This window comes from Schistocerca americana, chromosome 3, assembly GCF_021461395.2.
Source record: "Schistocerca americana isolate TAMUIC-IGC-003095 chromosome 3, iqSchAmer2.1, whole genome shotgun sequence".
NCBI lineage: Eukaryota > Metazoa > Arthropoda > Insecta > Orthoptera > Acrididae > Schistocerca > Schistocerca americana.
This window is the reverse complement of record NC_060121.1, coordinates 380,500,946-380,514,229: the sequence shown is the minus strand read 5'-3', so window position 1 is coordinate 380,514,229 and position 13,284 is coordinate 380,500,946. Positions and strand designations below refer to the sequence as shown.

The 13,284-nt window shown below is 38.4% G+C and overlaps 1 protein-coding gene across 7 annotated transcripts in view; it reads left to right on the top strand.

Annotated features, from left to right (window-relative positions):
- The window catches only part of LOC124605193 (D-aspartate oxidase), a 257,938-nt gene that overhangs the window by 150,688 nt on the left and 93,966 nt on the right, over positions 1–13,284 (top strand). The window contains exon 1 of one of the 7 annotated variants that reach the window (XM_047136713.1): positions 10,805–10,950. The exons of 4 other annotated variants lie outside the window; for them this stretch is intronic. The gene's annotated coding sequence lies outside the window, so the exon portion shown is untranslated. Of the gene's footprint in view, positions 1–10,804; positions 10,951–11,638; positions 11,753–13,284 lie in introns of those variants that run through there. 2 more of the 7 variants (XM_047136717.1, XM_047136716.1) reach the window with 2 other exon arrangements.

Here is a 13,284-nt window from a genome sequence, read left to right as displayed (position 1 = left end):
AATATCTCATTTCCATAGAAAACACTAGTAAATTTATTAGTTCTCAAATGGTACTGCAGCCCAGTATAAAAACAGCAAGAATATTGCAAACATATCTTTTCATCTGGGCAATTTCAATGTCTGTGCATTTCCTTGCTGCATAACATGGCAAAAGACCATCTTATGGTATCGTTGGTACTATTAGGAGACATCCTGCTAATGCCAGCCTGCAGCGTGTCTAAAACTTTCAGATAATATACCCAGACAGCTGTTGGAATGGTGTTCCAGGAACATTGCACTTGTCATTTTCATTGTACAAAGAAAAAGGGTTGTGGCAAAGAAGTATCTCTCCTGCAAGAGTGGTTTTTGCCAATTTGCACAGTTGCATGTACCTAAAAGTTACACTGCGGTATTCCCACTGGCCATAACAAAATCCGGATGAAGGTTTTCTTCTATTCACCAGACACAAAAAATGAATACCTAACATGGAACCAACAGTACTCATACCTCAATGATATCATAGGGTTTGTTGCATGGCTTAGATGTGTTTTGAGTGTTAATGAAGTTACCAGTGAGGTTATAATTAGCTTCCTACAGCCTCGTTACATTAATCATCTTTTATATACCCTGAGGAACATGACATTTTTACCGTGGGCAAGAATGACATTCCTACACTTGCTGATGTAAGAACAGCAACAGGCTGAATATATGTCATTTCACCAAAAGACACAAATAGAGTTGTTTTGAAGAGGCGATATTACCCCACCAGGGCAGAGGTCAACGGAGTGCATGCAAAACCTCTTTCCTGGTTTCTTCTGCTAGATCCTCAGGAAGGTTGGGCACTGCTTGCTCCACAGATTGGAAAGGATTCAGTGACCTTCTTAAGAGGGGGGGGGGGGGGGGGGGGTTCTTGGCGTGGGAGCAAAATTTAGGGCTTCCTCAAAACTGATAGCTTGGCTTCATCAAATTCTTCACTAGTAAGATTAATCACAATCCATCGATGTGTGTCATAATCAGATGTCGTGGGTCGAGAACAACAGAGTCAAAATTTTGAAGACTGAGAAGTGAACATGCTCCTGTGTACTGAGTCTGATAGTGCCTAAGGAGATCAATCCAACAATTCCCTAGATATCTTTAAGAAAAATGAATGTGCTCTGTCATTAAGGCAAAACTAACATGCTTCTTAATATTGTTGCCCATTTTGATTATTAATATAACAAATTAATCTTGCAAATTTAGGTATAATATCTTGGGTACAGGGGCTCCACAGAAAAGCAAGTGCACACAGCATTGTCCCCTTTTTATGTTCATCAAACTTCCATGTAATTTCAACCATCTCCTCCTTGTAGAAGCTCTCGCTGTGATGAACAGTGGTCTTTGACTCAGCTGACAGTATGTATCGATGTAAGCATTTGATAATGTGTCATCGTTTCTTTCAGCCGGCTTTCCTACTGGGTAACTGTATCTTCAGTTGCATTAATGGGCAGCACCAACGATTTATGGCACATGCGCTGTTGGTTTTCCACAGTACATAAAAGGGCTGCAATTCATGGTGTGATCCAGTTCCAGGGAGTTCAACGAACAGTTAATACACCCAATAATAATTTTACAATTGCCAGCTTAATATATATTGCCAGCTTAAAAAATATATATAAATATATATATGTGTGTGTGTGTGTGTGTGTGTGTGTGTGTGTGTGTGTGTGTGTGTGTGTGTGTGTGTGTCTTGGTAAGCACAGTGCTCACCCATGTACTATCTGTGACCTCCTACCCTTTCTGACACCTCCCTCTTCATTTTTGTTTATCCTTGTCGTCACTGTGTGTAAGACACTCTCATTCTTTCCTTTTTAACCTTCCCCATTCTAACCCTTACTCCTTACTGAGGAAGGAACCAAGTTCTAAAATGTGATTCAGATTTAATAATAGAAGTTAACTCTTCTCATAATTGTTGGATTACCTGGTTCTAAAGTTAGGTCTCACCATCCCCAATAGAACCAACAGCTCTATTGAATACAATATTCATACTGACCCTAGTATTGATGGAAGTTTTCCTTTTGTGCTATTGTCAGTGAACAAATTATTTCGTACCTTATGTCCAAGCCTGCGTGTTAATGAAGTCATCCTTTGTGCTTTTTCTTCCCCGGATACAGATTAGTGTGTTATGTGTATTGTCATACTCAGAACCAAGCATTCTGTATAAAGGGTGTCCCAAGAGAAATTGCCAGTATTCAGGGAATGATAATTCGAAGCAAAACAGTCTAGTGAAAGTGGACTCTAAAATGCATACCTTAAGAGCTAAGAGCATGATCATTTGTTCAGTAGAAGGGATGTGTTCCATAGTATCAAAGTTGAAATAGTGCTCATAGCTCTTAAGGTATTCATTATGGAGCCCATGTTTACTAGACTTTTTTTTGCTTTGAATGATCATTCCTGTCGTATCCCTCAGTATTGACATTCCTCCTGCGACACACTATTTACATATTCTTCGTTTATCCCCTCCCTCCCACTGCCCCCCCCCCCCCCACCACCAACTATTGTGGGGCCCCCCTTCCCCTCCCCCCTTGTCTCCTTTTTTTCCCATTAGGTTCCTATCTAGTATGGCTCACTCTTTATATCAACTTATCGCTGTAGGCTTTAAAGAATCAACTATAATGATTTATTCCTTACTCTCCACGAATCATTCTTATTTTGAACAGGACAAAACAATTCAGAGAATGTTATGCATTACCACACTTGTCTTCATATCTGTATGTGTAAGCTGGAGCCATCTACTAATTATACCATTCCTCATGTGGTGTTCACCATACCTTTAGGATCTGGGACTAACTGGTAGCCATTTCACAGCAAGTCTTCCTTCATATGGAAGTATTTCTGCCTAATTTTGTCTCCATTTGCTCCTGTCCTATACAGCAGTCTTGTGGAAACCAGTAAAAGTTTCCATATTGTGCCAAGCTCTTTCTGACAAGTTTCTAATCAGAAAAATAATCTTCGTGGCCAGTTACCATGCAGAAGAAAGGAATTTGAATTATTGCCAGTCTTTTATGTGCCTTTCAACTGTAGTCTTTAATTAAGATTCGCAAATCCTTTATCAGCTCTAAAAGTGCTTTCCTGCTACCGTCAATAAGTTTATTTTTGCTTCCACTTTTGTGTTTAACATAAGTCATTTCCCACAAACTGTATATTTAGTAATCCAAAATTGAATAATATAATTGGATGGATAAAAAAGCTACTCACCAAGCAGCAGCAGAACACACACTTAAACGGAGGTTATAATTAGGTAAGTTTTCAGAGCCATGCCACTGGTTGATAACTTGGTGGTAGTCATGCCAATGTAAAACACCAAACTAACCACTGTTTGGCCTTTTGCATCGGTATGACAAATAGCAGTTTATAAATTAGGATTAAAGGGCATAGGCAGAAGATGTATACTGCCAACATGTAATATTATGTTGCAGAGTATGCACTAAAACATGACAATTGTGACCTCATTGCCTGTTTCACCACATGCACCACTTGGATTCTTCCCCCAGACATCAGTTTCTCAGAATTCTACAGGTGGGAACTAGCACTACATGTCCTCGGTTCTCAAAACCCACCTGGCCTTACTTTTGCATTAATTTTTTCTGTTTCAGCATTTCTTCACAGTAACAAGTCCTATCTTCACTCCATTTTAGTTTTCTGCATCTTTCATTTTCTTGCCTGTCTATTTTTCGCCGCTTTCATTCCCACCTCCGTTACATACAGCGCACTAAGCTTTCCACTTTTATTAACTCATACAATATGTTTAAGCAGTAATGTGTCTTACATATTACCCTGTCTTCCACCTTTGAGCTTTCAGGTTTTCAAATCTCAGCAGGTGCAGTTCCCAACTACAGTCAGTCTTTCCTTGTCATCCTATCTGGTAAGTCTCCTCAGACCCACAGGTCTGGGTGACTTTTGCAAAATTTTCCCCTTTTCCTAGACCTCTCCAATCCTTTTCCTTCATCCCTCATCCTTCCCCTTCAATCATTCTGCCTGAAGGAGGAGCCACTGGCTCCAAAAGCCTGCCTAATTATAACCTCCTTTCGTATGTATGTTCTGCCACCACTTGGTGAGTAGATTTTTTGATATATCCAACAACATTATTTTGTCAAAAATCCAAAATTGAAGCTATACATAGTGTGTAACAGACTAGCCCCCACTGTCTATGCCAAACTACTTCATAAGGAGCACCTACAGACTGTTTTACTCCATGGCAATAGAGTGTGCGCACTTGCAAGGAGGTATTTATTTTCCACTAAATTTATTAACACTATACAGATTATAGAAATTAGTAACTAATGTAAGAAAGAAACACCCACAAATAGAGTTGTGTAAATCAGCAGTGCATTACATTGCATTGCACCACTTGATGGAAAATTTATTCTTAGTCATCCTGTTGGGTAGTTGTAACGTTGAAAGCCCACTTACCATGTCACAAGCACTGCTCACTCTTTAGTTTACAGACAGTTTCTTATTTTGGAGAGTAATGCAAGAGATCTTACCTTTGCCCATCTAAACTACATACTGACTTACCTAACTTTCACTGAAAAGTCTGTGTCTTTCATGCTGTCCTGGCTTATTTCTCTGGCTGTCAGTGTTTGTCTTAAGAAATAAAGCAGTCATAAGCCAGAAGATTTATTCGAACACCTCGGGCTAAACTAAAGACTGTCTTCTTTCAATTGCTTTGACCCGGTCTTTCCATTATTTATTAACATTCGTGCCTAGATCTGTATTGTTGGTCCTACAGAAAAGGAGCAGTGTTGGTGGTATGGACTGTCCCCAGATACAAGCTCTTTGTTATGTAAAGAAATGTTAATTTAGGTATCACTTTGTCTGATGACTTCTCTTCCATTGCTGAATTTTCCATTATGTTCTATGGGTCATTTTCATAATAAATTTTACGTCTGCCAAGTGCAACAATTATATTTTATTAATGTAGTATTCCCCCCATGAACCATGGACCTTGCCGTTGGTGGGGAGGCTTGCGTGCCTCAGCGATACAGATGGCCGTACCGTAGGTGCAACCACAACAGAGGGGTATCTGTTGAGAGGCCAGACAAATATGTGGTTCCTGAAGAGGGGCAGCAGCCTTTTCAGTAGTTGCAGGGGCAACAGTCTGGATGATTGACTGATCTGGCCTTGTAACATTAACCAAAATGGCCTTGCTGTGCTGGTACTGCGAACGGCTGAAAGCAAGGGGAAACTACAGCCGTAATTTTTCCCGAGGACATGCAGCTTTACTGTATGATTAAATGATGATGGCGTCCTCTTGGGTAAAATATTCCGGAGGTAAAATAGTCCCCCATTCGGATCTCTGGGCGGGGACTACTCAAGAGAACGTCATTATCAGGAGAAAGAAAACTGGCATTCTACGGATTGGAGCGTGGAATGTCAGATCCCTTAATCGGGCAGGTAGGTTAGAAAATTTAAAAAGGTAATGGATAGGTTAAAGTTAGATATAGTGGGAATTAGTGAAGTTTGGTGGCAGGAGGAACAAGACTTTTGGGCAGGTGATTACGGGGTTATAAATACAAAATCAAATAGGGGTAATGCAGGAGTAGGTTTAATAATGAATAAAAAAATAGGAGTGCGGGTTAGCTACTACAAACAGCATAGTGAACGCATTATTGTGGCCAAGATAGATACGAAGCCCATGCCTACTACAGTAGTACAAGTTTATATGCCAACTAGCTCTGCAGATGATGAAGAAATAGGTGAAATGTATGACGAGATAAAAGAAATTATTCAGGTAGTGAAGGGAGACGAAAATTTAATAGTCATGGGTGATTGGAATTCGTCAGTAGGAAAAGGGAGAGAAGGAAACATAGTAGGTGAATATGGATTGGGGGGAAGAAATGAGAGAGGAAGCCGCCTCGTAGAATTTTGCACAGAGCATAACTTAGTCATAGCTAACACTTGGTTCAAGAATCATAAAAGAAGGTTGTATACATGGAAGAACCCTGGAGACACTAAAAGGTATCAGATAGATTATATAATGGTAAGACAGAGATTTAGGAACCAGGTTTTAAATTGTAAGACATTTCCTGGGGCAGATGTGGATTCTGACCACAATCTATTGGTTATGAACTGCAGATTGAAACTGAAGAAACTGCAAAAAGGTGGGAATTTAAGGTGATGGGACCTGGATAAACTGAAAGAACCAGAGGTTGTAGAGTGTTTCAGGGAGAGCATAAGGGAACAATTGACAGGAATGGCGGAAAGAAATACAGTAGAAGAAGAATGGGTAGCTTTGAGGGATGAAGTAGTGAAGGCAGCAGAGGATCAAGTAGGTAAAAAGACGAGGGCTAATAGAAATCCTTGGGTAACAGAAGAAATATTGAATTTAATTGATGAAAGGAGAAAATACAAAAATGCAGTAAATGAAGCAGGCAAAAAGGAATACAAACGTCTCAAAAATGAGATCGACAGGAAGTGCAAAATGGCTAAGCAGGGATGGCTAGAGGACAAATGTAGGGATGTAGAGGCTTGTCTCACTAGGGGTAAGATAGATACTGCCTACAGGAAAATTAAAGAGACCTTTGGAGAGAAGAGAATATCAAGAGCTCAGATGGCAACCCAGTTCTAAGCAAAGAAGGGAAGGCAGAAAGGTGGAAGGAGTATATAGAGGGTTTATACAAGGGCGATGTACTTGAGGACAATATTATGGAAATGGAAGAGGATGCAGATGAAGACGAAATGGGAGATAAGATACTGCGTGAAGAGTTTGACAGAGCACTGAAAGACGAGTCGAAACAAGGCCCCCGGAGTAGACAACATTCCATTGGAACTACTGATGGCCTTGGGAGAGCCAGTCCTGACAAAACTTTACCATCTGGTGAGCAAGATGTATGAAACAGGCGAAATACCCTCAGACTTCAAGAAGAATATAATAATTCCAATCCCAAAGAAAACAGGTGTTGACAGATGTGAAAATTACTGAACAATCAGTTTCATAAGCCACAGCTGCAAAATACTAACACGAATTCTTTACAGACGAATGGAAAAACTAGTACAAGCTGACCTCGGGGAAGATCAGTTTGGATTCCGTAGAAATGTTGGAACACGTGAGGCAATACTGACCTTATGACTTATCTTAGAAGAAAGATTAAGAAAAGGCAAACCTACGTTTCTAGCATTTGTAGACTTAGAGAAAGCGTTTGACAATGTTGACTGGAATACTCTCTTTCAAATTCTGAAGGTGGCAGGGGTAAAATACAGGGAACGAAAGGCTATTTACAATTTGTACAGAAACCAGATGGCAGTTATAAGAGTCGAGGGACATGAAAGGGAAGCAGTGGTGGGGAAAGGAGTGAGACAGGGTTGTAGCCTTTACCCGATGTTACTCAATCTGTATATTGAGCAAGCAGTAAAGGAAACAAAAGAAAAATTTGGAGTAGGTATTAAAATTCATTGAGAAGAAGTAAAAACTTTGAGGTTCGCCGATGACATTGTAATTCTGTCAAAGACAGCAAAGGACTTGGAAAAGCAGTTGAATGGAATGGACAGTGTCTTGAAAGTAGGATATAAGATGAACATCAACAAAAGCAAAACGAGGATAATGGAATGTAGTTGAATTAAGTCAGGTGACGCTGAGGGAATTAGATTAAGAAATGAGACACTTAAAGTAGTAAAGGAGTTCTGCTATTTAGGGAGTAAAATAACCGATGATGGTCGAAGTAGAGAGGATATAAAATGTAGACTGTCAATGGCAAGAAAGCGTTTTTCAAGAAGAGAAATTTGTTAACATCGAGTATAGATTTAAGTGTCAGGAAGTCGTTTCTGAAAGTGTTTGTATGGAGTGTAGCCATGTATGGAAGTGAAACATGGACGATAACTAGTTTGGACAAGAAGAGAATAGAAGCTTTCGAAATGTGGTGCTACAGAAGAATGCTGAAGATAAGGTGGGTAGATCACATAACTCATGAGGAGGTATTGAATAGGATGGGGGAGAAGAGAAGTTTGTGGCACAACTTGACTAGAAGAAGGGATCGGTTGGTAGGACATGTTTTGAGGCATCGAGGGATCACAAATTTAGCATTGGAGGGCACCGTGGAGGGTAAAAATCGTAGTGGGAGACCGAGAGATGAATACACTAAGCAGATTCAGAAGGATGTAGGTTGCAGTAGGTACTGGGAGATGAAGAAGCTTGCACAGGATAGAGTAGCATGGAGAGCTGCATCAAACCAGTCTCAGGACTGAAGACCACAACAACAACAATGTAGTATTGATTTAAATATGTCTGTATGCTGACAGTTTACAGATCTGCTCTCATAACAAAATAAAGTAATTTGGTAGCAGAAGTAGTATGTAATACTTTTCAACCAAATAAGTTTCTAAATAAAAATTATTCAGTGGAATAATAGAAGTTGTGCCAATGAAATTTCTTTCGGTTACTTTCGTATTTGTCAGATGTTTAATATCATTAGGAAAGTAACCAGAGTTGCTTGCAGCATTATTCACGACTTTCTAAACTAATGGTAACTCTTAATTAAGAGTATGAAGGGATTTTTTCTTCTGGTATTGTAGTTATGGATATTATTATTTGTCCTGAACTCTTATGGATTATTTATAACAATTTTAATGTGAGAAAGTATGTAATGTGATGCTGTAGTTAAAATACCTAGCTCCTTAACCAGCTGTCTACAAGATAATAGTGAGTGAGTACCCTATACTATTTTTATAGAAAGCTTTTGTACAATGAAAACTTCCACCTTAAGAAAAGAGCTACTAAAAATTCATAATAAATTATTCAACGAAAATAGGCAAAAAATATGCACTTGTGGATTTGTGTCTGATCAGTGCTTGTCACAAAGTGCAGGAATTATTGAACTGGCCTGTTTAGGAAGCTCTAAGGCATATTTCTCTAGTTACATACATGTGCCCAAAATATTGGAATATCCTGTACACACATTATTTACAGTGTTGTCTGTGGCTGCAGGAGTTGGGAATAATTATAATATTTGTGTTAAAACAAAAAAGAACTAATTCTGTTTGATATATATTAAATGGAAGTCCATTTACATGTTAAGAAGAGGCCTAATATTGAACCTCATGCAGCTCCATTAAATATGTCTACAGCCCCCCACCCCTACCCCAAAAAAAAGTCCCTGTCTACAATTGTTGAATTTAATTGTGTACTACAATGCCCTTTATTCTTTTTGCTCAGAATAAAGTGAGCCACTTGATTTGTTAGCTATACCAGTACTGATAATGTCATAAAATCTTTGTTTTTCTGCTAAAATATTGTGAATTGCATTGTCATATTCCTTGCAAAGATAGAAAATACTGACTGAAACTGTTTTGGTATTTAGTCCTTGCAAAATTTAGTGAATTAATATAAAATAGTGTTGTTGAGCGAACCTTCTGAGATGTAAATTATTATTATTATTATTATTATTATTCCCAAGGCAAGACACTCTGTATAGCATATTAATTTCATTTAAAGTGGTAATTCATACTCATTGCTCCATTTTGTAATTTCACTCACAAATTATGTATGGCCCAATGTTGTTATAGATTACTTCTAGAGCCTGCTTCTTCCTTTGCTTGATTCAGATTCCTTTTTTTTGTGTAATTTTTGTTAGTACCTTGCATAGTACAGATAGGAGAGAGATAAGTCTTTTCTTTTGTGAAATAGAAAATTTACAGTAGGCCTATCTTTCAATTTTTGAGAATTGTCATCTTTGGAAGCCATCCTGCAAACAATTTTGCCAGTTCTGTATGTATTAGTAAGAACTTCGCAAATGTATAGATTATCTCTGTTGTTAATTAGTATGCAAGCTACCAACTTAACTGGTGAAATGTGATATCTGCCCAACTTAAATTATGGGTAAATGTTCATTACATCGCCTTGAAGATTTTTCCAATATGTACAGATCTCTGAGTGAATTCATTTACTATTACCTATTGAAGAGTTACTTATTCATCATTGTCCTGCTTTAATTTGGGCAAGAAACAGTTGGATCATAGGCAGAGTATTCACCAGTACAATGCAGGCTAGTGTACAAAATAGTTATTGTTCTTCAACTTACATTACAATTCTAACTTAAAAGATCAGTCTTGCACTGTTAGGGGACTAGTATGTATGAAGCTAGGAAGGGGCACAGATGAAAGGACATAACCCATCGAGGATAAGGGAAGAGCAACTGCTGCTGTCCACCTCCAAGGAAAATATCTTTGCAAACTGAACCTGCAACCTGCCCTGCCAGACAGACAGACATAGTTCAAGTAAGATTATTGTTCACTCAGAATGTGGGAAAAATACTTATATACTTAGGATCAGTTCGCTCAATAATGAGGAAAGGGGAGTAAGGAGGGGGAGGGGTGGAGAGAGGCTCACATAGTAGCATGGAACCAAAGTTATCAATAAAGTGAAAGCTGTTTGTGTTACACACAACAAGATTGTGTGCTTGGAAAGTTTATTTTGACATTGAAACTCTTCGAGTAAGACAGAGACAAATGAATTACAATTAAAATGCCGGTTACACGCCTAACTTGGTAAGGTTCACAAGTTTGTAACTACCCTTTTTCGTGCATCTAAACGAAGTTGTTTCTGAACATTTCCAAAATCTTCACTGTCGCGAGTATCGTATAATACAAGAAACTAATTCATTAGGAGACATTCTCCAGAGCTGATATTGGCAGCTGATTTTGTAATGGTGAACAATTTGAACTTAATGGCACGCGTAACGATCATAATTGTACTGTGGCTATCATTCGTGGAAGTCGTGTGTAGGCACTTCTTTCCATAGCGTACAGCGAATGCTACTGCCTATAAACAGAAGACCCCACAAATAACACAGCGTAGTCCTCATGTATTCGTTACGTAATGTTTTTAACCTTGAATGTGTTACGGTTTGCAGTAGCCAAGTGGACAAACAGATAAGATTATAACAATTTCCCCCGGTTTTCATGATGAGCCTCTTCACTTGACAATATTTCAGGTAACCGGTAAGTAATGCTCTGTATGCGGTTACACGTCCTTCGTCACGTAAAATTAACCGTGTAAGAAACACGCTATATCACGCAAACAAGTGGCCGGTTTGCGTTGCCTAGCGTAAAAAAAAGATGCTGTATGTCTTTATGCTAATGTAGATATTTTAACCATCCAGCATATGCCTATGGCCATTTGTTTGGTGTTGTTAACCTTCCGCTAGTCGTGCCATACGTAACTGCGCCGCAGCTGGGAGGTTTTTTCCAATTAAAAAAAAAAAAAAAAAAAAAAAAATCGCCAACGTCTGGGCCCGTTGTAAACCCATGAATAAAATAGGAAACAACAAATTTTATGTGAGTGACTAACTTCATTGGATTTTAAAGTGAACAAACAAACGCATAACTTAGAATCCATGCACTTAGACGCGTGCACCTTTGAGGTACGCGCGAAGGTACGAATTGTGTCGCATGCGTCATTGTGTGTGTAATTTTGAATCGAGGCTTTTTTTTTTAATTAGTGTACAATATTTATCATTTAGACAACAAACAGCTGTTTGTAACAGCTAATCGCGATATATATCATGATAGGAATTTTTAATTTTTCCGTTATAACGGTGTTCTCGTCAGAGATCGCAAATATATTCATCTGTCGGAAAAATCTTGCGAGACTCATATTCTCTTTACATCAGAGATACGTAAATACACTCATTTGACGGATATACCTTGCAAGAGTCACGTTATTGGAGAATCTAGATTAGGTCACTTTATATCTGAGTCCTTTTTCCTGCGCAGTCTGCGTCCTAGTTATGAACTGATAAAGGTTTTTGACGGCTAGTATTTGACTGCTTACTTAGACAACACTGAACAACAAATTTGAAGCGAATGTGTATAAATTGCATGATTTTCAGTTAGTTATGTTTATTTCAGTATAAAATGATACAAAATCATCATGTTCATAAATATTTAGCACTAGTTTTTTGAAAAAAGTAATCTGTATTTTTGTATAAATAACTCGCTAACTAAATATGCATTCATGTTTCAAGATCCAGCATAAGAAATTTTAAGTGAATAATTACTTGAATTATGTTATGTGCTATCCATTTATAAATTTCAGTGCCATTGTGGCATTGTAAAATATTAAGGAAAAATGAAGATAATATTACATGAATGAAAATACTTTTTTAAGTATGCTTTGTACCAGAACTATGTAAAGCATATATATATATATATATATATATATATATATATAGAGAGAGAGAGAGAGAGAGAGAGAGAGAGAGAGAGAGAGAGAGAGAGAGAGAGAGAGAGAGAGAGAGGGGGGGGGGGGGGGGACATTCCACGTGGGAGAAATATATCTAAAAACAAAGGTGATGTGACTTACCAAAAGAAAGCGCTGGCAGGTCGATAGACACACAAACATACACACAAAATTCTAGCTTTCACAACAAACGGTTGCTTCGTCAGGAAAGAGGGAAAGAAGAAAGGAAGTGGGTTTTAAGGGAGAGGGTAAGGAGTCATTCCAATCCGGGAGCGGAAAGACTTATATATCAACTAGTCACAAATGTATATAAAGGATAACAAATGTTAAATATCCATATGTACTGTATATACAATTACATATTTTGTTCAGAGGTAAATTCAAATGATGACCATTATCGCTTGGCCATACGATTATACAGATACTCGGAAACATCCCATATGACAGTCCAGCAGTAATCGGCTAAAATGGTAGGGCTCCACTTTCCAGCACACCTCTTATCAAATGTGGCAATATCTTGATGAAATTGCTCCACATGCTCATCACTTGCTGCACCACAACCTTTGGTGAAGAAGTCAATATGACTACGTAAGAAATGCATTTTCAATGACATGTTGCAACCAAGTTTTTCATAAAATGACAACATGCTATCTACAATCTCCTTGTAATTTATTGCTCGTTTGTTCCCTGATAACTGTAAACAGACTGTCTTAAAACATTCCCATGCACACTTCTTATCACCTTGTATGGTTCCATCAAAAGTATGGTCTCTAAAAAGCTCTCGAATCTGTGGGCCTACAAAGATGCCCTCCTTTACTTTAGTATCACTTAAGTAAGGGAATTTTTGCCTTACGTACTTAAACACGTCACCATCATCATTCATTCCCTTGACAAAGTTTTTCATGGGACCCAACTTGATGTGCAAGGTCGGGAGCAGAATGTTTTTAGAGTCAACTAGAGGTTCACTCTTAATGTTCTTTATACCTCATTGAAGAGATTTTCTGGTGGGCTATTCATGTCTACTGTAATGAGATGCACGAGCTCGGCGATCCCATTCATAGAGAAAGCAGAAATATTTAGTATACCCTAACTGC